This window comes from Nyctereutes procyonoides, unplaced genomic scaffold (assembly GCF_905146905.1).
Source record: "Nyctereutes procyonoides isolate TBG_1078 unplaced genomic scaffold, NYPRO_anot_genome, whole genome shotgun sequence".
NCBI classification, from domain to species: domain Eukaryota; kingdom Metazoa; phylum Chordata; class Mammalia; order Carnivora; family Canidae; genus Nyctereutes; species Nyctereutes procyonoides.
This window is the reverse complement of record NW_026575128.1, coordinates 23,889,676-23,913,445: the sequence shown is the minus strand read 5'-3', so window position 1 is coordinate 23,913,445 and position 23,770 is coordinate 23,889,676. Positions and strand designations below refer to the sequence as shown.

At 36.3% G+C, this 23,770-nt stretch overlaps 1 protein-coding gene and 1 pseudogene across 2 annotated transcripts in view; both read left to right on the top strand.

Annotated features, from left to right (window-relative positions):
* Positions 1-23,770, top strand: part of PPFIA2 (PTPRF interacting protein alpha 2) — a 465,700-nt gene that overhangs the window by 123,679 nt on the left and 318,251 nt on the right. The window lies entirely within an intron of this gene.
* On the top strand, positions 15,625-17,342 carry LOC129520454 (40S ribosomal protein S10-like; annotated as a pseudogene).

Sequence of the window (23,770 nt, the reverse complement as noted above, 5' to 3'; positions counted from 1 at the left end):
TGCCCGGTCTTGGGTGAAATTTAATGTTTCATGTGGTCCCAGTTACTCCAAAGTCTCTGGGTTTTTTTTTTCTTTCCAAGCCAACTGCCTCAGGTTTTTTGTTTGTTTGTTTTGTTTTGTTTTGTTTTGGTGGTGCTATGAGCTCTTGTGTACTCTTTACATACATTCCTGGTCTGTTTACGTTAATTAGATCTCTGACTGTATGAGAGAGAGACCGCATAGGGAATGAATGAGCTAGATGATATTTAAAGACGGAAAGTCCAGTCCATGCAAAACAACCACAGAACAAAACAGGCCTCCCAAAACAACAAACAAAAAACAACTAAGAGAGTTTCCAGCTTCCAGCTGTTAGAAACTCTAATCATTGATTTATTGAATAAATGTAGTAGAGATTAAGGGGTGTCTGGGTGGCTCAGTAGATTGCCGACCTTGGGCTCAGGTCATGATCCCAGGGTCCTGGGGTCAAGCCCACAACAGGTTGCCTGCTTGGTAGGGAGTCGGTTTCTCCCTCTCTGTCTGCCTGCTGCTCCTACTCCCCCTGCTTGTATTCTCTCTTGGTGACAAATAAATTCTTTTAAAAATGTAGTAGAGATTAATCTGTTATTTTTAAAGATTTATTTTTATTTTATTTTTAGAGAGACAGAGAGAGAAGGAGAGCATGAGCTGGGGGCAGTGCAGAGGCCAGAGGGGAAGAGCAGACTCCCTGCTGACTAGGGAGACTAACAGGCTTGATCTCAGGACTTTGAAATCATGGCCTGAGCCGAAATCAAGAGTCCCATGCTTAACTGACTAAGCCACTCAGGCACTCCTGGTTGTTTTTAATCTTAAAGGGTTTTCGTCTAAAAATAAATATTTTAAATGACTCCTAGATTTTAAGTTGCTATCTAGTTAAATCAAACTATCAAAGTTCATTAAATGTAATATACATTGTATTAAAGTAATCAATACATTATAATTCAATCTCTCTCTTCATATATATGTGTCTATATATGTGTATATACACACACACGCTCAGATCTGTGTCACATAAACATTTACAAAACTTAATGATTCAATTTGTGTCCCTTTCTTATTGTAGTGGTCACCCAAGAGCTTGTTTTACCTTTCTTTTTGGCATATATCCCTTCTGGAAGAGGTAGAAAGGTCAAATAATTTAGTTTACCCAGGAAGCCTGCTTAGCATCTCTCTGCCTGTGGTCTTTTTCCTCCCTTTTATTGCTCTGAGCCACTCCTTGTTATTCCAGCACTAAAAACAACAGGAGACTATAAATATCATGTGTCACTGTGTCCTTTTGCTCTAAAAAGAACTACCTCTACAGCTTGCAAATGTAACCAGAAGGCAGCTTCAAAAAAGAGGCATTAATAGAATTTTGAATTGCATTCTAGAAATCAGATGAAAAAAACCCCAAAAATGAAAAACAACAGAACTGTTCATTGCTAGTTAGCTCTTGCTAATGGGAATAGGACACAATGAAAATGGATGTAGATCAAGATCACCTGGCTCAAAGGTCTGGGTTTACAAATGAGGAAACTGAGGCTTAGAAAGCGTAAACAGCTCAGGATCAATACATTATTATTTTTATTTTTTATTTTTTATCAATACATTTTTAATACAGCTTCATTATCTGATTGTATTTGTATGATTTCTTAAGCTGTCTTTGAGAATAAAAGTGCTCAGCTTATAAATACATTAGGTAACCAAAATGAAATCCTTTTCTAATAGTAGTACTTTTCTAATAATAGTCTTAGATATTAATATTATATACTAAAATGTCTTTCTCTTAAAAATTATATTAAAGATAATATTTAGAGGGGCACCTGGGTGGCTGTCAGTTAAGTGTCTGCCTTCTGCTCAGGGCATGATCTGAGGTCCTAAGATTGACCCCCATGATGGGTTCCTGCTTGTACTCTCTCTCTCAAATAAATAAAAATCTTAAAAAAAAAAGATCACAGGAGAATTTCATTTTATGAAATTATTATATTAATTTTATGGATCATTGAATGTCCATAGTCTAAAATTAATAAATAACCATGGCAAATCTCCACTTATTTACTATATTTCTTGAATAATTTTATTGTAGCTGGTATTGAATTTTCAGAAATCAAGATTTGCTAACAATTCACACTGAAGAGTATTCATGGATATTTCATCTTGAAATATTATAAAGTGAATTTTATGGTATTAATAAATCCTCAAATCATTTCTTGTATATATATATAAAAATTGTTGTTAGTAGCATCATATATGGCCACAAGAGGGCAATCTATGAAAATAATTGAAATTGCAAGGACCGCAGCATTTAATAAGTGGACGTTGTCAGCTACCTCTGATCACGAATTTAGCGTGATTGTCAGGCTATATAAAGAGGTTCCATTTTAACCACACACTATTTAATTTTAATCGAGACAAAATAAGTACTACAGTTTCCTTTCGGTTGTGATGTTTATAGCTATGCAGTAGATACATCCTGTGTGTGACACTGGAATAAGATTGCATTCTAGTAGTAATGAGATCTTAGAAAACAATTGTAGTCAACTATCAATACCGTCCTAGGAGAGTGGCAATGATCAAAATAGCTCTCATTTGTAGAGATTTTCGCAGATTTTGATGACCCTTGCATAATCACTGATAAGGCCATTTCCTGATTTGAAGCACATCATATAAGACTTAACGAAAAAAAAAAAAGATCCCTTATGTATTAAAGCTATTTTGATAAGTAGAAGTAGATTGATTATTAATTTTATCTCTATCCCTATGTCTCAGGGTAATGTTCCATAAGAATGATTACTCTTCACAGGATCAAAAAGGAAAAGGTGATTAGAGGATAAAGACTGGTTTAGATACTGAATTCTTCAAAAATGTCTGCCCACACTACCTTCCCACCCCAACAATCCCCCAAATAATACATAGCATTGAAAATGTACGTTCACTTTTGTTCTTAGGAAAATAACACAATAGAGTCTTCCAATTGAATTTCTGGAAGCAGGTGTTCTTTATGATAGCATCACCTTAATTCCTGCCAAGAACATAATGTTCAGCACGCAATTCCAGTTTTATTAAATTCATTATTGCATGCAGTACTCTTCCCATTCCACCAAGACATACTGCAGGGTGACTCAAACAGCTCAAAAGAGAATTTCTATTTATATCCAACATTGTGTTTTTTTGGTTACATCCCTTAATTGTTAATATCATATAATTTTGGAATTTAATAAGCATGGAATAATAACAAATTTGTTACAGAATTATACTTTTGATGGTATCTCAGACTATGTAATAATAAATTTATATGGAGATTTTGTAAGTTGAAACATGCTACATAAGTAGAAAACATCCCTTTGATGTTGAATGGAGAAAACTTGAAAATAGTTTTTTTTTTTCAAACTATTTGAGAATAATTCTTTCAGATAGCTTTAAAGTTCTTTTTGACCTATGAGACATTCTCTCCACTACCTTTGAGGTTCCTATAATAGGTAGGGTTTATAAATTACATCGACAAACTTGGTATAAATGATAGCAAAATGAGTTAGTGATCAAACATAGAAAAGGAGTAACTAAAACTAGCTTCACATATTCTGCTCTGGAAACCAGACATTTCTGTCAACTAAGTAAGGTTCTGAGATTGGGTTTTTAAATGAAATCTGATAATGATTGTTAGTGAGAATGGTTTCTTCCTCTTTCTGTGACTTTTGCATCATGTTTCTGTCACACATATTGAAGTGGTGGTGCAAAAACAATTATGGAGTATAAAAATAGAAGAGAGGGAAAAATCAGGGAATAGCAATAATGCTTAGAAAAATCCCTAGGGGAAAAAAAAAGAAAGAAAAGAAAAATCCCTAGGGAATGATAGAAATAACATATAAATGAAATCAAGGAATCTTTTTTAAAGTACTTACAATGTTAGTTATTTTAATTTTTTTTAAAGATTTATTTATTTTTTTTCATGAGACACAGGGAGAGGCAGAGACACAGTCACAGGGAGAAGCAGGCTCCATGCAGGGAGCCCAATGCAGGACTCAAACCCGGGACCCCAGGATCACACCCCAAGCAGACACCCAACCTCTGAGCCACCCAGACGACCCTAATGTTAGTTATTTTCAAATAAAATGTCTAAATACAATGTTCTCAGGTTTGTTTTATTACAGCTAGTTTACAGCATTAGAAACCATGACTCTAAAAGTTAGGTATCTTGCCCAGGGACACATAATAGCCATTATGCAGTGTAGCAGAGCCAGGATTTAACTCATACCATCCAAGTCCAAGTCCAGTTTGTGTGTGTGTGTGTGTGTATGTGTGTATTTTGTTGCAGTTTGTTTGCTTGTTTTGCTCTTGCCAAAGTTCCTAAAGGAAATCACTAAACCACCAGAATACTGGAGATCAACAAATTTCTGGAATATTCATACTGCTAAATAGAAAGAAGAGACAGAAGGAGAAAGGATGTAAAGAAAAGAAAAATAGAGTGAAAAAGCAAGAAAGATACAAACTGCCCAGACTGGAGATGGAGAAATTTTGATTTGGTGTCTGAGAGGCACCAAAGCATAATCAAGAAGTAGAAGCCACGTTTCCACACATAGGCCCTTACTCATCTGCCTTCTCCCGTAAAGCGTGCTCTACCCTTGCACTGTCACTTCTTGTGGTCAGTGCACAAGCTGGGTCTCACCCAGGCACAGAGGTGATTCAGGGCTCCCTCTCAGCTGCTACCACTACCTTAGTCAACTTTGGCCAAATTTCTAAAGCTTTTTCAGGCTTCTTGTCAGGCTCACTTCTTTCTTTTTCCCTCCCTCCCCCCTTCCTTCCTTTTAAACAGAGAGATTTTTGCTACTAACCCTGGCAAAGGAACTAAGGAAGATCACGTCCTGACACCCTGTACTGATGACAGCAGTGTTGAGTTTTGATACATAGCCTCCAGGTCCTTCCCATCACCCTGAGTTTTCCCACCATCTTGGAGTGCCTTCCAAAGAGATTTCAAATTTTGATAATGAATCTGAGCACTGTGTCTGAAGTCACGCATGATTCTTCTAAATTTCATGTTTTGAGATGTAAATGTAAGCTTTGAATTACCTATTCACAGCTTTTTTTCCAGGGCTTGGGACATGTCCATGCAAATTGAATGCATCATACACAACCTTGACATATCAGAATTACTGAGATTGATAAGGTTTAGACCCCAACCATGACCTGGATTAAAATGTGTAAGTGCACTGATTTAGCCGTTAGGCACTAACCTGAGCCTGATTTTCTCTGCAGGTTATACACAATTCTCATGAGCTGAACAGATGCATTTCTGATATCCCAGAAACCTCCTGCTCTTTATGTAGAAGATACTTACACAGATATATTCATATATATACAATATATATGTTCATACAGACATATATTGCATATATGTAATCTGTAGGGTTTTTTCTTAGAAAACTAAAATATGCAGTTTTACTTATTTTAGTGATAGTAGAGACATATCCTATACTGTCATTAATTTTTATTTAAACAACCATATTTTTTAGCTAAGTAAGTCCTCCAGTGGCTCAGGACACTCTTTGCAAGGTAATGGTGAGCATTTATGAATTCTAGTAAATTCTAGTATTACTTCAGAGAGTAAAACTGATTAATTTATTATGTCATAGCATTACTTCATAACATTATTACCTCCAAGCTTTAACAAACTGGCTTAATTTCATTCTACATGAAATTTGCCCGATTATTAACATTTTAACAGACTAAATTATTCTGAAATTTTTTAATAGCATAGTTAATTGCATGTGGCCAAACTTATTTCAGATTTTTTAATGATTTTTTAAATGATTTTTTCATTGATATAACATATGACTTGGAAGTTTTTACTTCTATCAAAATTCTGAGAAAGCCCAGAATTAGTAAAGGGCTATGTCATTGTCTTAATTCTGATTGCTGTCTATAGTAAAATTTGGAGAGGAAATTCCTTAAAACATTTTGTCATCACCCTTATCATAATTAGATATTGTATATAAAATTATGACCTGGGACAAATGCTAAAACAATATGTAGATTATAGGATTTGGTCTGGCTCTGAACCTAAGAAATTAATAATTAAGATATGAGGTATAAAGAAAGAAATGAGCATGTAACTATTCTGTATTTTTTCTGGATTTGTAAGTTTGCTTATGATTGTCATATGGTTTTCAACGAATCTAGGAAGACTGTATTTTGATATTTAGTACTTATAGATAGTAAGATCCATTTTTTTCCAAACCACCTGTCTCTTCCATTTCACCTGTTCCTTCCTATTCAACATTTTACATGGAATATTTTCCCTTGGAAAGGAGAAGATATATTAATTGTGAACCAATTAGTACAAAATAATATGACAAGTGATTCTCTATAAGGATTGATGGCATAATGTTCTGATCAAGAAAATAATGAAAACTGTTTCTTTGTGGGGTGTGTGTGTGTGTGTGTGTGTGTTAAATGCAGTTATTTGAGTAATGCCCCAGATGTAGCTTCCTTGTTTACAGAAGATAAAAGAGTACTAAGTAAAATTTGCCCTTTTTACCCCCAATATCACAGTCTTAGTTTCATCACATCTTAGGTGGAAAAGGATGTGGTTAACACTTCTCTATTCAAAATAGACTCCAAGCTCAAAAACATGATATTTGTAGCTAACACATAATAATTTCATTTCCACAAAAATGTTTCTGGTATTGTGATTTATCTGACTTTAACTGTTTAAAAATCTTTGTATAAGTACTTTTAACTAACATGTATCATAGTAACACGTGCTCTGTATCCTCATGTCTGTAGTTCTTCACAACCATAACTATTCCAATCAGGAATTTTTCCAGTTAACCATTAAAGAAATATTGTTTTAACACTTTCTTAGCATAGAATACACAGTTGGGAATAAGGGTATTTAAGGCTTACAGTCTCAATTTATAGATAAAGAAAAAATATAGATTTTTCTGTCACATTTTATGATCCAAGCATCAATATTAGTGCTGGAGGTGAATAAGCCATTATCCATGCTCTTAAGAGGACTGATGTTGAATCGAGGGAAATGAATATACAAATAATTTGTCATGTAAGAAATATAGATATAAGCCTTGTAATAAAACTATGGACAGAAAGATCTGGGACTGATGAGAAGGAGAAATTATACCACTGTTTGAATATAAGAATGAATAATTATTATGTTTATATTTTATATTGAATGAATAATTATACTAATTCATACAGGGATTGGTTGCAGCTATGATAAACGGAGTTATTTAGGATGCAAAGTTTTCCTTTTCTCTCTTCCATTTTGCACACACACACACACACACACACACAGGCTTTTTAAAAATTCAAAATGGTATATTTGTTTCTCTTTTGGATGACCTGCAAACTGAGTTTTAACTACCCATGGTTCCTTGTTGATTATATACTTTTGTTTTGTTTTGATTTAACCTGCTTTGGCCTACTTCTAATTTAAGTAGCAAAACCTAATGCCACCCTTCCATATTTTAAGGTTTTCCTCCTTCTGTAATCACTGCTGATGATTATTGGCTTAGGTAAAATTAGAAACATCAGTTCCTTAGCTCCTGCAATTTGTTTTGATTACCAAATGTTTTTATGTTTCTATCGTCACCCAAAATGCAGTGTATTGTCTATAATCTGGGAGTAAAAAGTGCATATACATTTTAGGGCCTCCTACTTATGCAAGTCTATAAATCTATTATGCAAATAGCTTGTTTCAGGTGAGCCTTTTCACAGACTTCCAAGGAATGGTGTTGTCAGTGTAGCTTGTGTATGTTAACCAGTGTTCATTCATTCAACAAACATTCATTGAGCTGTGACTTATGTGAGGCTCTGTTCTAAGCACTGAGGTTACAACAGTGAGCAAAACAAAATTCCCTGCCATTACATAATTTATGTAATTCCAGTAGAAGGAAAGAATGAGTTAGTTTCACATTATGTCAGGTTTTTTGGTAACAAATTTATATAAGAAAAGATCCAGATACATATCTAGATCATCAGGACATTTGTTCATCTTTTGAATGTCTGGTTTTAGAAACTGAATCCACAAGCCCATAGGATGCAATTGTGGGTATACTGCATACCCGGTCTGGAAACAGATTGTAGTGGGAGTCTTACTTTGCAAATGTAAGTTACTCTGACATCTTTGCAGATCACTTAACTGCTCACATTTGTAAATATCTTTTGGCCTTAGAAAAATTAATGTTCCAATTCTGTGTAGTAGATGGATGAAGTTAATGGCATATCATTTTAGGTTATTAAAATTGCCCAAGATAGTCATTAATTTAATGAGCATTTATAAACAACCAGTTTGTATTTCTCATGACACTGATTCCTTTTTGTCTACTCTTTTAAATTAGTGCTATACATTTCGAGCATCTCTGTTTTCGCTATTTTGAGTATCTCCTGAAAGTCTCACATCCCTAAATAAGCTAGAATATTTCTCTTGAGGGACCCCACAAGATTGTTTTCCTATTCACAGTTCCATTTAGTGCTGGCGGGGAGGCTTATCTCCTATTTGATTAAAATAGATTAATTTTGCAACTGTAAGCTCATTACCATACCTCCTCTTCATTGTAACTTCTGTCTTTCCCAAGGTGCTTGTGGAAGAGCATACTCACCCTCTTGTTTTTCTTTTTTTTTAATTTTAAACTCTTAAATGCATCTTTTTTACCCCCTTACCTTAATGTGTTTCTGAAATGGATAAACCTCACTGAATATGTGTATTCTTATTTACATCAGGTTTACTTTTCTTCTAGACTATAAACTTTTTCACATCCTTTTAATTATAATTTACTTAATCATATTGCTAGATATCCCTGGTTACCCTCAATATGCTGTCACTAGTTTTGGAGATTTTGCATATCTAGAGGGAAATAATGCATTGACAACCTGGGCACACTTTTTTTTGAGGTCCATTTTCCCCAAACCTTCCTTGACTTCTGCAAATGCCAATTATTTTTACCTCTGAACTGGTTGTTTTTAAGTTTTTTTTTTTTTTTTTTTTTTTAAGATTAAGCTGTGTTTTTAAGTCATGTTTACCAAGGCCCCAGGACTGTTTAGATGCCTCAAGGGTAACTTCAGCAGACTCTAAACAAGTACTCCGATTCTGTTATCTCTGACACAGATCAAGAAATTCCACTTTTATATGTCTTTTATCTTGGGCTCCCCTATATAATTTCATTTAAAATATATTCTGTTTGTGCTTACCAGAGGTGGGTGGAGGGATGAGTGAAGTAGGTGATGGGAATTAAAGAGTTATGAGTAATGTATAATGAGCACTGAGTAATGTATTGAATTGTTAAGTCACTCTAATTTACACATGAATCTAATATAACACTGTAGGTTAATTATACTAGGATTAAAATTAAAAACAAAGTAAATAAAATATATTCTGTTTAGAAAAAAGAAAGTACCAATCCCTGAATTATAGCAACATTTACTCAAAGGACCTATACTGTACCCCATTGACATCTAGCACTCCCAGATTATTTGGGATATTGGCATTGAGCCCTGTATCGAATTACAGGCACATATATAATTCCGCTCTGGCCCTCCATTAAACTCAGAATGGGAAGATACTCCTGTGATTGAACATCATCATCATGAATATCATCCGGTGACTTCATTGGTCATCAAAGTAGATTTGGGTGATCTAATTGGCCAGGAAAATTCCACCTCTTTCTACCTGGTTTGCTGTCCAGGTTCTCAGTTTGGACAAAGAGGCTGCTCTTGCTAGATAGGAGCCTGAGTGGGCTGCTCCACTGGTCAAACACCAATCCTAGTGTAATGCTTATTGGCCCCTCCTTTTGGGTTTTTCTAGCCCTTCTTCATTTCCCAGGACTCTTTAAACAATAAGTGTTGGTGAAGGTGTAGAGAAGGAAGCCTCATGCACATTTGGTGGGAAGGCAAACTGATGCAGCCATTATGGAAAACAGAATGAAGGTTCCTCAAAAAATTGAAAATAGAGCTACCCTATGATTTAGTAATTCCACTTGGGTATTTATCCATGCTTTATTTTTTGGATATTTATTGGGTATTTATCCATGCTTTATTTTTAACTCAGAAGCCAGAATGATTCTTTTAAAATGTTAATCAACCACTTAATCATATCTCTCCGCCAGTGAAGGCCTTCCAAAGACTTCCACCCTGCATCCCTGTCTTACTCAGAATAAAATCCAATGCCCAGTTAATGCCCTATAACATTCACCATAATCATAATCACCATAATTCACCACTGCTCTCACTGTGACTTCATCATCTAGAGCTTTCTTGCTCCTGTACCCAGCTTGAGGACACCACTCTGCTTGTTCTGGAGTTCCACTCTGAGCATGCTACCACTTTATCACCTTTGTATTGCTTCTTTGTTCTACCCAAAACTGTCTTTCTTTGATGCTTCCGGGGCTCATTTCTCACCTCAAGTCTATCTCTGTTCAAATGTTGCTTTCTCATGAAGAGCTCCATGAGGAAAAGACTATTTTTTCTTCTGTTTTGTTCACAGTAGAATCCTCAGCAGTTTATACAGCTTTAGGAACTCAATACAAACACACCCACACCCACAGATATATATATATATATATATATATATCTGTATTTCAAACAAATAAATGACCGGTCCTTAAGTTCTTCCATTTAATATCTAAATAATATATCTACTTTACTATGAGTAACTTGGTGCCCTTAACATTTCTAAAGATGTAAAAGGGGATTTTAAATTTGCCTACCATTTTGCAGCAGACTTGTTGCTTCTGATTCATGCCCTGGCCTCCATTACATACTCTTGTTTCCACTCCTACCAGAATCTGCCCTCTGCTTGCTTGAACCTGCTTAACTCATGCATGGAAGCATCCCCATCATCTTCCTTCCCTACACTCTCATGGATGCAGCTTTTTATGAATACTTTTTGGAGACTAAAAAGCATTACATCACCAAACAGAAACAGTTTAAAATCAATAATAGGCAAAATAGTTCATAAAGCTTATTGGCCATTCTCTGCCTCAGATTATATCTTTCTTGCTCTCATGTGAAACTTTGGGTATTTGTTTATATCTTTATAGTTCTAGATTTTAGTTATAGCCTAATTATCAAAGTACAAAAGTTGGTGACATTAATAAAACTTATGGATCATAAAAACTAATCAATAGTTGAGACCCATTACTGCTCCATTTTGGATCGAGAGGAAAAATTTGAACCATATAAACTTATTGTTTAGAGCTCTCATAATCTTTTTCTTTGATATATAAGTTATAGATTTAGTTGTGAGATATTTAATCTTTGATATGTTTCTGCTTTATCCTCTTTCAATAAAGTTTTTCTTTTTCCATTTCTCTAATGAAGTTTTCTTTACCAGTTTTCTTTTTAAATGGTTTATTTTATTTTGTTCATTGTCATAATGAAAATTATACTTTGTATTGTGAATATTAAGCTTTAATGAGTACTTAATTAAAATATGGAACTCACCAGGATACCTGAGTGGCTCAGCAGCTGAGTGTCTGCCTTTGGCTCAAGGCATGATCCTGGGGTCCAGGATCGAGTCCTACATTAGGCCTCTTGCAGGGGGGCCTGCTTCTCCCTCTGCCTGTATATCTGTCTCTCTCTCTTTGTCTCTCATGAATAAATAAATGAAATCTTTTTAAAAAATATGGATCTCACCATGCATTTACCTGTTATTCCTTTGGTAGAAACACTAAAGTTGCCAGAAAAACATTTTAACATTTGAATTGCAAAAGTAATGAAGATCATACTCAAATTTCTTGTAATAGAAACTTTTATGACATTCTCAAAAAAGAAATAACAGATTTTTAAAATATCTTGAAGTATATATATCAGAGATATTAACTAGTCCCATTCACGGTTCAATGGCATATATGTGTGTGTATATATATATATATATATATATATATATACACACACATATATATATGCCATATGTATGTACATATATATGCATATGTATGTGTATATATAAATGTGGCATATATATTAAGAAATATATAAATATCTACAAATCAGGCCATATCCAGGTAGAAAATCAAAGGGTGAGAAGAAAAAAAACTGATTATTGTTTGTTGTGGCATTTGGGTGAACTGTTTTTTTTTTTTTTTGTTTGTTTGTTTTTTTAGATTTTATATATTTATTTGAGAGAGGGAGAGAGAAAAGGGGGAGGGGCAGAAGAGGTGCAGACTCTCAGACCTCACTTGAGCAAATAGACAGATTTTGGGGAGGGGACTCCAGGCCAGGCTCAAGGTGGGTGGGGCTTGATGGCGCTCCAGGTGCTGGTTGGGGATGGGGAGCAAGCAGCTCAGTGCAGGACTCAGCGTGGGATCATGATCTGAGCTGAAGGCAGATGCTTAACCCAGGCATCCCTTGGGTGAACTGCTTTTATAACTTCTGTGACCACTTAGGTTAAAAAGTTATGTATCTAATATGCATGATTAACCTCAGTTTACAAATCTACTGCACTGACCCCTTAAGCACTGGGCATGAATGCAAGAGTTAATAAAACAAAACAAATATTCTCATATAAAATGGATAAGTATGATTTTTCACAAATAGGGCAATGGAGAAAATAAAGCTGACTAAGGGAATAGAGTTGCAGTGTAAGAGCCAGTCATACTTTTTACCTTCTCTTTAGATAAGGACTTTCTTAAGTGCTAACATTTAGGCAAACCCTTAAGTAATGGATGGAGGAAACTATATGAATATTGGGTGGGCTGGGGAGAGAGCCAGGCAAAAGAAATAGCAGTTGCCAATACCAAGAAGAGAACATGCTTGATATGGGATTTGTAGTCACAGCTATCTAATCCTTCTTCCCTTGCTCTAGTTCCTGTCCCACCCCTACTGCTCTACTTCTTTCCATTGCACTTATCCCCTTCTGACATACAATATAATTTACTTATTGTGTTGGTGGTTTCTTTCTCTCACTGCAGTTAAAGCTCTGCAGAGAAGAGTTCTGTCTCTTGTGTTCACCAGTGTATCCTAAATGCCTAGAATAGCATTCAACTCATAGCTTGTACTCAGTAGATCTTCATGGTATTAATTGGCATTTATTTTGGAAACTGCAAGGAGATCATGTGGCAGTGAACAGTATATAGTGGTGTGATGGCATGAGGAGAGAATGCCAGGATCAATAATTGTATGGCTTTATAAGCCACGGAAGAGACTTTGTATTTTCTTCAAAGTGTCATAGGAAGCGTCTGGAGGGTAGAGAGCAAAAGAATGGAATGGCCTGATTCACATATTTATAAATACCATTAGGCTGCTGTGTGGAGATTAGTCCACACTCTCCAGCAGTTCCCAGTGTGTGGACAAGCACACCAATATGCTAATAGCTCACCTATTGCTGACCTTAGTAAGGGCCACAACAAAGGACAGACTAATTGTATGAGGATAGAAGGATTCTGGACTGGTAAGACTTCATAGGTGAGGGGCACTGGAGTTGGATCTTGAGTATGAGTAAAAAGAAAATTTCAGGCAGCAGAAAATAATTGGGCAAAGAATAAATGCAGCACATTTGGGTAGAATAAAGAAATTTGGAAAATAGGTTTGGATTCTGAGTACTGAGAAGGTGATAATGACAGTAAGTGCTTTAAATACATTTTCACTTAATTTTTACAAAACCCAATGAGTTAAAACCTATTTTAATCCCCTCTTCTCAGAAAACTGAGGCCCAGGGAAGCTAAGTCAAAGCTTTATTCAACAAGGAAGAAGAAGCATGGAGATTTGAGTTTGGATCTGTTTGATGCTCAATCCCATGTACTGAGTTGGTGCTTGAATAATAATACAATCAAAATTCAAAAAATTGGGGATCCCTGGGTGGCGCAGCGGTTTGGCGCCTGCCTTTGGCCCAGGGCGCGATCCTGGAGACCCGGGATCGAGTCCCACGTCGGGCTCTCGGTGCATGGAGCCTGCTTCTCCCTCTGCCTGTGTCTCTGCCTCTCTCTCTCTGTGACTATCATTAATAAATAAAAGTATTAAAAAAAAAAAAAATTCAAAAAATTATTCAATTCCTTGCTTCTAATCAATTCAATCCAATTAATATTTATTTTGCATGACTGGGGCTGCTAATGTGTATAATGTTGTCCAAGGCACCATAGTCATGTTACTGGTTATGGTCCTTTTTATATTAAAGCAAAGCATTTATAATAAGAAATTCTGTCTTTGTTATGAAATGTTAATATTTATGTTCCTTTCATTTATTTATGTATGGTTAATGTCAAGCACGAGGCAGATAAATTGAAGAAATTAATGCTTGCTCATAATTTATCATGACATAATAAACTCTTAATTCTGTGTCTCCTTGGCCTTGTAATCAACAAGCTGCAAAACTGTGACTTGACCGTAGTCATTTAGATATCTACAGTTCCACCTAGGAGGTTGTGTTCCAGGACATAATAACAACTTTTAATAATTCACTAATATTCACATTCATTTAGAAAGAATTTCTGCTGAGGTTATTTCCCTAAGTGGCGTTTAAACTTTTCATTCCTTATGTAGTTATTGGACTGAAGGATATACTGATAACACACAACTGGTCACATGACCTGGTCTTAGATGAGAGAAGAAACATTAAAAATGGAATTTAGTGGAGAAAAGGTGAAAAGATGGACTTCTCAAAGAAGAAATATTAGCCAATGGCTTTGAGAATAAGCATATACCACATCAGTGCTTCTCGATCTCATTCACATTATAGCACAAATAGGAGATCATATTTTTACATTATATTAGTGTAGATGGAGCAGGGTGCTCAGACCTAGTATTGAGTATTGCGGGAGCTCTGGAAGTCCCATGATGTAACGAGTCACCCTGAAACTGAGAGACTGCTGCTTCAGTACACCTGTAATCTATTTGCAACACACTTGCTGGGAAGCTCTGTCCTAGTTAGCTCAGAATGATTCATGGCCTGACCAAGAAAAGCAGGACATTTTTATCTTTCTTATGTTCAGTTGGACTATAAAAAAAAAAAAAAGAATTCACTACATCAGCTATCCCTTAATCCTGTTTGCACATTGAAAAAAAAAAAAAAAGTCCTGGGGAGATTTAGAAAAATACTGTTTTGGCATCCTTAAACTAATTAAATCAAAAATTACTAGTGGTGAGGCCCAAACATTGGTATTTTTTAAAGCACCATAGAGGGTACTAAGAATATTCCACTGTACTGAATGATCACTAGTGCCTTCTATATCTCTAATCATCTAGGATTTTAAGTGATGTTAGAAGATAGTCTATAACAACCTAAGTCTGGAGAAGCCAGTAACTATATGGGTGCTATATGGGGAGAATTATGGAAAACCCACAAAAGAGACTGTCTCTCAGAAAAGAGATTGCAAGACACTGCTAATGGTGCCTAAGAACATCCTCCTAGACTTAAAGTTGCCAGGAAGCCTCCCTTTCTCCTTGAGACAAAATTCAAGTGGAAGCATCATCTCAGACTTTGAGATGAGAGAAAAAGAGAGAAGGAGAGGGACAAATACATGTGAGATTGTAAGGCAAAGAATTTCAGTTTGAAGCAACCAGCTGTGACTCCACAGCGAATAAGTGAGGAAGCAGTGAAGAGAGGCCTTGCCAGACTGGAGAAAGATTTATTGGACTGCTAGGGTGATGGGGCTCAGGCAGTACCAGTTGAGGTTGAGGATGGCGAGCTTGTCGGCACATCGATGGTCTGATGTGCTCCAACAACACACATTGGCTCAGAGAAGCTGGGGAATCGGATTAAGACAACTATTTACTGAGTGGGTCAAACAAAAGTATCTTAAGAAAATAGGCTGAAGGTATTGGCAAGAGAATGAAAGATACAGTAGACTCTGGATTCTTGGTTAGGTAAGGAGAGACTGAAAATAGGAAATGGCTGATAGATTGGGACAAAACTTGGTCCAGTGATATTTATTTTCATGATGTCTAAGAAAAAATGTGGTGAGAATAAGAGAACATGTGAATGGGAGAAAGGGAAGTCATGTTCTGGGGAATACCTTTTCTTCCACTCCAGGTGGCAGGACTCCCATTAGAGTAGTATTTCTGGCCTAACTTGTACTCCTCCAGGAAGAAATGGCTTCCCTGATAGATGAGTCTGATAGACTGAACTGGGCATGCGTGACTCATCCCCTTTGGCCCTTCTGTTATCAGTCTGTGGAATGGCCTCCTCCCGAGAGCATGCATTCTAAAGTGCTTTCTGCCTTGCTGGAAAAACTCTAGCTTCTAGCAATCCACCCATTCATAGCCACAGCCCTTAATTGAGGGAGTGAAAATCAATGGATTTGTTTGTATATCTAAGCTGTGTTCTTTAATACAGGCATATTTTAATATTCTCTCTCTCTCATTTACATGACACTTTCTTACCATTCTCTCACTTCAAACATTCAATACTCCCTTCCCTAACCTGACTGTCAGTGAATGTCTCAGCTTCCTAAGTTCCTGAGCACTTAGACAAACTCCCTGCACTATAATTACCAGCCAGGGAACCCACATGCTCTGTCTTCCCACCTGTTATCTTCCCTCTGAAGTCAGTCTTTCTTGCATAGATTCTATCTCCTTTCACTGACTGAAGGACACTGCTTCAGAAATTCATCCCTTTCTATCCCACCTCATAATTTTTTACCTTATCCTGGACCCTTTCCCTTAAGCACAACTTTTTGTAATTTCTCTCCTTCCCTCCTTTGTCAGCTAGTGTCCCATTTATTTGGTTCCTTTTACAAAAATATGCTTTAAAAGTATGGTATAAACACACTGTCTTCAATTCCTCTCCTCCCATTTCATTTTAAATTTATATCAGTGAGGCTTTTCGAGTGCCATGCATGCCCCTTCCTTTCCAGCCCCGGCCCTGGGGACGTAGCAGCCACCAAGGTGTTGATGCCCAAGAAGAACTGTATTGCCATGTATGAACTCCTTTTCAAGGAGGGAACGATGGTGGCCGAGAGGGACATCCACATGCCTAAAAACCCTGAGCTGAAAGACAAGAATGTGCCCAATCTTCACATCATGAGGGTCACGCAGTCTCTCGAATCATGAAGCTACATAAAGGAACAGTTTGCCTAGAAACATTTCTTCTGGAAGCTCACCAGGGAAGGTCTGCCATGTCTCTGCGATGACCTCCACATGCCACCTGGGACTGGGCCTGCCACTCTGCACCACACCATCCTGATACTGGCAGGCCACAGCCCAAAGGTCCAGAGGAAGAGCAACGGGCAAGACTCACGCAAGGGGAAGCTGACAGCTACACCTCCAGACCAAGCCCTGGTGCCAACAAGAAAGCTGAGGCTGTGTCAGCCACTGAATTCCAGTTCAGAGGAGAATTTGGTCATAGATGTGTCAGTCACCTTGGTAAAGTTGGAGGAGATTGTTTTTATGTTGAATGAATCCATAGCCAGAGCCAAAGAAGAGGCTTTTCTCCCAACCACCTGCTAACACCAGCCTCCACAGTGCTAAATCTAGTGGCCAGTGTTCCTTGTCTTAATTGCTCTCGCAGCAGCATTTGATAGAGATGATCACTCTTGCCTACTTGATTCATGTTAATCTCTGGACTTCTAGGATACATCCCTCTCTTCGTCTCCCTGTACCCCACTTCATTGATTTGTTCCTACTCATTCTCCTCTGTTGGCTCAGGACTCTTATTGTTGGAGTGTCCCAAGGCTTGGGTTTGGGCCACTGCTCTTGTCTATTTGCATTTGCTTCCTGATGACTTCATTCCAGTTTTTTGGTTTTCTGTCTGCATGCTAATGTGGTCTCCAGATTTGTATATTCAACTGCCAACGTGACATCTCTATTTAGATGACTAATAGAAACTTCAAACTCAACATTTGCAAAGTTGAGAGACTGAATTTTTCCCAAACCTGCTTCCTTCACAGCCTTCTCTATCTCATTTAGTGGCAATTTCATCCTTTCACTGCTCAGGCCAAAGACCTTGTAGTTGTTCAGGATTCCTTTTTGTCTTTCATAAATCACGTCGGATTCATCAAGAAAATCTGAATACACCCATTAAATTGAAAGAGTTCATCAAATAGCCAATCACCAAGGAATTCTGTGATATGTGAAATCAATTAGGAATTTATTAATCCCTTTTTTTTCATATTCTCTACTAAATTAAAAATCAGTGTCAAATAAAGCAGTACCAAGATGTAGTTTTGATTTATAGTGTGGTAGTGTGGTTTTGTCATCAGCTAGACCTGTTTTCAAATGATGGGACTTTCCCAATTGTCTAAGTGTGATCTTGGGCAACTTCTATTTCTCTAAGACTTTGTGTCCTTATATATAACTGAGGAATAAATACCTCCTTCAGAGGGTTTTATAAAAACCAAGTCTGGCTTCCCTGTAATATTATTCAATAAATGGCAACTATTGAGCCATTGTTCTTGCTTTTAATGAAAATAAAACAGGGTAGTGATTGGCTTTGTCTTTCAAATGCAATTCTTGGAAAAAGTAAAATTAAGGAGAAAATAAAGTGCTTGCTACCATGGCAACTGAGGTAGTAGAGAGCTTAAAGATTAAGAAATGATAGTCTGAAGATTGCTTCAGTCTACTACTCAGTTTTGACTAATATTGCCTTTGTTTCTGTAATTTTGTAATCTTTCTAATCTTAAATTTGGGCTTGTGAGCGGAGTGTCCATCCATATAAATTAACATTTTTTAAATGTTCTATTATTCCAAGGTAGCTATGTTAACCTTTTCTTAAAAGCCTTTGCATAGAATTGGTCACTATCATGACTCTTCTCTTCCTCTTACCTTATCAGTTAAACCTATATCTTCTGAGATGATGTAAAGGAAGTATTTAACATGAAGTGAACTATAAGAAGAGCTTTAGGATATCTGCTTGGCCTGCTCAAAACATACCTTTCTTCTTTCTCTTTAATGTGATTTTTCCCCCCAATACTCTGTGAATGGGTGATGGAGATGAGTTTATCTGTATGTACATTTGAGTGAGTGGATACATGTAAGTTTGCAAAGTTATTTTCCAATCTATTTTATATTTTTAAAGTATATTTTTGAAACTGCTATTTTTATTTTTTATTTTTTTAATTTTTATTTATTTATGATAGTCACACACACAGAGAGAGAGAGAGAGGCAGAGACATAGGCAGAGGGAGAAGCAGGCTCCATGTATTGGGAGCCCGATGGGATTCCATCCCGGGTCTCCAGGATCGCGCCCTGGGCCAAAGGCAGGCGCCAAACCGCTGCGCCACCCAGGGATCCCATGCGCCACCCAGGGATCCCTAAACTGCTATTTTTAAAAATCTGTTTTCTAAACTACTAGGCAGGATTATTTAATACAAACAATATGGATTGGTAGTTAAAATATCTGGAGTTGTACATTCTCTTTTTTTACTCATTTATTTGCCAACAACTTGACTAATTTTCTAAAAATCTTATTATTTATTTATTTATTTATTTATTTATTTATTTATTTGAGAGAGTGAGAGCATGAACAGGGGGAGGAGCACGGGGAGAGGGACCAGCAGACTCTGCGCTGAGCAGGGAGCCCAATGTGCGGCTCAATCGTCGGAGCCTGAGTTCACGACCTGAACCGAAATCAAGAGTCAGATGCTTAACTGACTGAGCCACCCAGGCATCCTTCGCCAATGAATTGACTATTATTATGTAGGAAGCAGTGCCTTCAGCCCATACTTTGAATATTAAATATACCACAAATTAACTGTAAGAATCTGGGAATAAAAATAAGCATTTTTTAGTTCTCAGGGCTAGTCAGCAAGTCAAATGAGATAACTACCATTAAAATACAACCCATAAAAAGAGAGAAGCAAAACAGCCAGAGGATGATTTGTTTCAAGCATTTCCCAAATATTTATTGGATATCTACTCTATGCTGTGCATTCTGTTGGTTCTTATTAGTGATAGACAAGAAGTTATATATAAGACAACTTTTGCATACTAAGGTATCTTATTTCATTTCAAACTTTAGAAATTATGTTTCCTGATATAAAAAACAAAATCAAAATTCTGTATTAGTGACCAAGAATTTTTTGTATCCTGATGCAATGATTATAGTGTATAGTATAGTAACAGAGGACATATATAGAAACTGGACAGTAAATAGAGTATGAAAATATAGATTTATCCAGAGTAGCAATCTTGGCCAAAAATGACTAAAAATTTCGCCGATTTCTAGGGAAAAGTGAAACTTAATATCAGAACCATACTACAGAATAGAATATGGGGGAATCCCTGGGTGGCTCAGCGCTTTAGCGCCTGCCTTAGGCCCAGGGCATGATCCTGGAGACCCAGGATTGAGTCCCACATCAGGCTCCCTGCATGGAGCCTGCTTCTTCCTCTGCCTATGTCTCTGCCTCTGTCTCTCTCCTCTGTGTCCTTCATGAATAAATAAATAAAATCTTTAAAAAAAATAAAAAAAGAACATGAAGGGCACATCCAAGTTTTAAGTTCAATATGTAATAGTCCATATGTAGTTCTTATGCCATAGAATGGACCCAATATTTCTCAACTCACTCTATTTATGTTTATAAAAGTCAGAACTCAGAAATCCCTTCAGGTGTTATAAAAACTTAAACTATGTAGGCATCTGGTATTCACAGTGATAGATGAAGAAATAACATCCTGTCATAGAACTTTACTGTGATTTTTATAAAACTAAGCTAGTGACGTATATTTTAGGATGTGAGATAAACTTAACGAAATATAGTAAAATTATTGTGTCATAGAATTATAGAGTTCCAATCAATCAGTATTTTTCTGTTGAAGGACCAAAACAAAGCAATACTCAATCCTGAATTTCATACAGTACAGTATTTTTAATTTAAGCATGAGGGTGTTTATGAGCTACTATAATACATGTAAATATTTGTGAAAAAATGTCAATCAAGCGAAGAGAAACCAGTACGAAGAAGAAGGAGTATGGACAGAAGGTACCATTTTAAAATGTTCTAATTTGAGCTTTGAAGACAATATATATGTAGGTATGCTTGTGCATGTATATGCACATATGTATATGTATGTATATATACATATGTATGTATAATGTACACACAAAACATGCATACACATAAATATTTTATGATGTTAAAAAACATTATCATCAAGATATGGATTGAAGGCAAATTTAATATTTTCATCTTGTTATAAGTGGATGAATTTCAATATGCTTGATTTGTATTAATGTATTTAGCCTGTATGACTACAAATCTTGAGGAATCACAAAGGATTCTAAGTATTGTCTTTATTTGAGACACTCTCAATGAATGGTTAGGTAGCTAAAATGAATCTCTTGAACTTGGAAGAAAGTCTGAGGTTTAGAAGTTTTGTTGGTTGTTGTTTTTTAATTGGGATCCTCCAATGCAAGATCTCACTGTGGGAATTGATTATACTGTTGGATGGAGTATCTCATTGGCTGGCTACAAATGCAGTGTTTCCTCTCACTTCACCTGTCTTTCATTTCTATTCTAACTATAACAGGTGTCTGGCACTGCATTGCTCCTCAATAAAAACTTGTCAAATAAATGAATGAATAAATGAGTGAATGTACAAACCCTACAGACTTGTATACAACCAGCTGTGACTGTCAAGAAGAAGATTCAGAGGCAGGGTGTAAACTTAGAGTGTTGGCTATCTAGATAGGGTCATCTTTGCTGAATCTTATAGAAGTCATGAAGAGAACGAAGCAAATATAGTTAGAGGTGCATAAATATGAATATATATTTAGTAGATAGATAAGATAGATAATCTAGCTGGCAATATGTACCCAACTAGCTTCCACATGCCATCCATATGGATCACTAGGATGTATTGCCCATCTGGACTGCAAATTTCACTCCATCTGGCATGACTTCTAACTGAATGCTTGGCTAGAAAATTCTTTGTTATCCTATAGTGTGATGGTGTAAATTGTAGTGATATCTCTCCTTCTTGTCCTCCTCCTCCTTCTCCTCTGTTCCCTCACTCCCTCCCCTTCTCCTTCCCTCCCTCTCTCTTCCTCTTTCTTGCTCTTCCTGTTCTTTGTCCAGTATGGCATTTTTTTCCTCTGAGCATTTATCAGGAACTAACAGCAAATGAACAGTCCTTCAGTGTATTTCTTTAATTCTCCAAATTCTTATCACTCTAACAAAGTTTTGAGCTACTTATTCAATACCCATAAATGAACAAAAGAAAAGATGTATTGAATTGGTTGTCTTGAAGCGGAATATATCTAACAGTTATTTATTTAAAAAGTTCTATTGAAAGGCTATAAAAAATCTGTTAGCTGAATCTTCCTGGCAGTATATGACATAGTAGGCTCTAAAATATTTTTTTGGAACTTTTTATAAAACCAAGCTGATAACATACATTTCAGAAGGCTTAAGAGTAATTATTCTCAGAGGCTGAAAGATATGTTAGATGACTTCTGGGAATCTTTTCCATAAGTCTATTAAGAACAAGCGTCTGGCTTCAGGACTTTTATTTTACCCATTTTTAAGAAAGTGTAATTGAGTTATCCTTTTACTTTTTCATCTTCAATTTCTTTCTGTAAAAATTCAAGTGGTTGAAATAGCTGAAATTAAACTTTCTAGAGTTAATATTCTTAATTTACCTCTCCGGAGAAAAGATATATCTTGAGAAATTTTGGGGGGTCGTCTGTGTGTAGTAATTGAAATGGACGTATTATTTATCCTTTATATGGTTGGTAGATATTGGCCAGAACTAATGTCTGCTGCCATAAGCACATTAAATTTTGTTTCACATAGTAATATTATACTGTATACTTTTTACTTTCAAGTTAATACTTAAAATAGTCTTATTATAAATTAAACTCAATCAAACTAAGAATGAAGTTTCTTGACAAGCCAAAAAATCTTGGAAAGCTATTTGGAAAACTTAAGAAAGATGTCAAAATATACTAACCAAAAGTATGAAAATATGTCTCTACATTTCATATATTTTTGAGACAAGAATGTTCTGACTTTACTTGAGTTCATAGAAATAGGGTGTTAACCAGACTAAATCTCTTTACTAATTTCACTTGAGAAAACGCTTATATATGAAAAACACATCTAACGCAGTTACCTCATATGCCCTGAAATGTTTTCAGCCATATTTCCCAAAACATTCTGTGACAACCTGTATCTTTTCATGCATTGACCCTTCGCTTTGGAAAGTCTTTAACCTCCTGCTCTTGCTAGGGTCACTTTGATATATCCTTTGAATTAGGTGCTTTTCAGATTAAACTCAATCTCCTTTACGTGAAGTCAGTCATTAGCACTTATTAAACTGCATTTCAGTTGTCTTTCTAGCTAATAACCTCTTACTAGTTGATGTCCTTCCTACCAAATTTAAAGTTCCATGAGGACAGAGACTATCTATAATTATTCTTCTAGAGCCTGGAAACAGTACCAGACTTCTACAACCACAATGGACAGGGCGAGATTCTGCATCCTTTTAATTTTCAAACATAGACACCACTTTCACTTTTGCTAAGCAGGCAGAGAAAGAAAGTTGAGTTGTCTTCAAATAAACCTTCAGAACAATGATCTACTGTCATCATAAATAGCCCACTTAGAAAACAAAAGTTTGGGAAGGAATGTATGCTTTGATAATTTCCATAACATTTAGACTAAAGCACTGTATTTAGATGCAGAGTTTTATTAATTTTATTTATTTATTTTTTATTTATTTATGATAGTCACACACACACAGAGAGAGAGAGAGAGAGAGAGAGAGCAGAGACACAGGCAGAGGGAGAAGCAGGCTCCATGCACCGGGAGCCCGACGTGGGATTCGATCCCGGGTCTCCAGGATCGCGCCCTGGGCCAAAGGCAGGCGCCAAACCACTGCGCCACCCAGG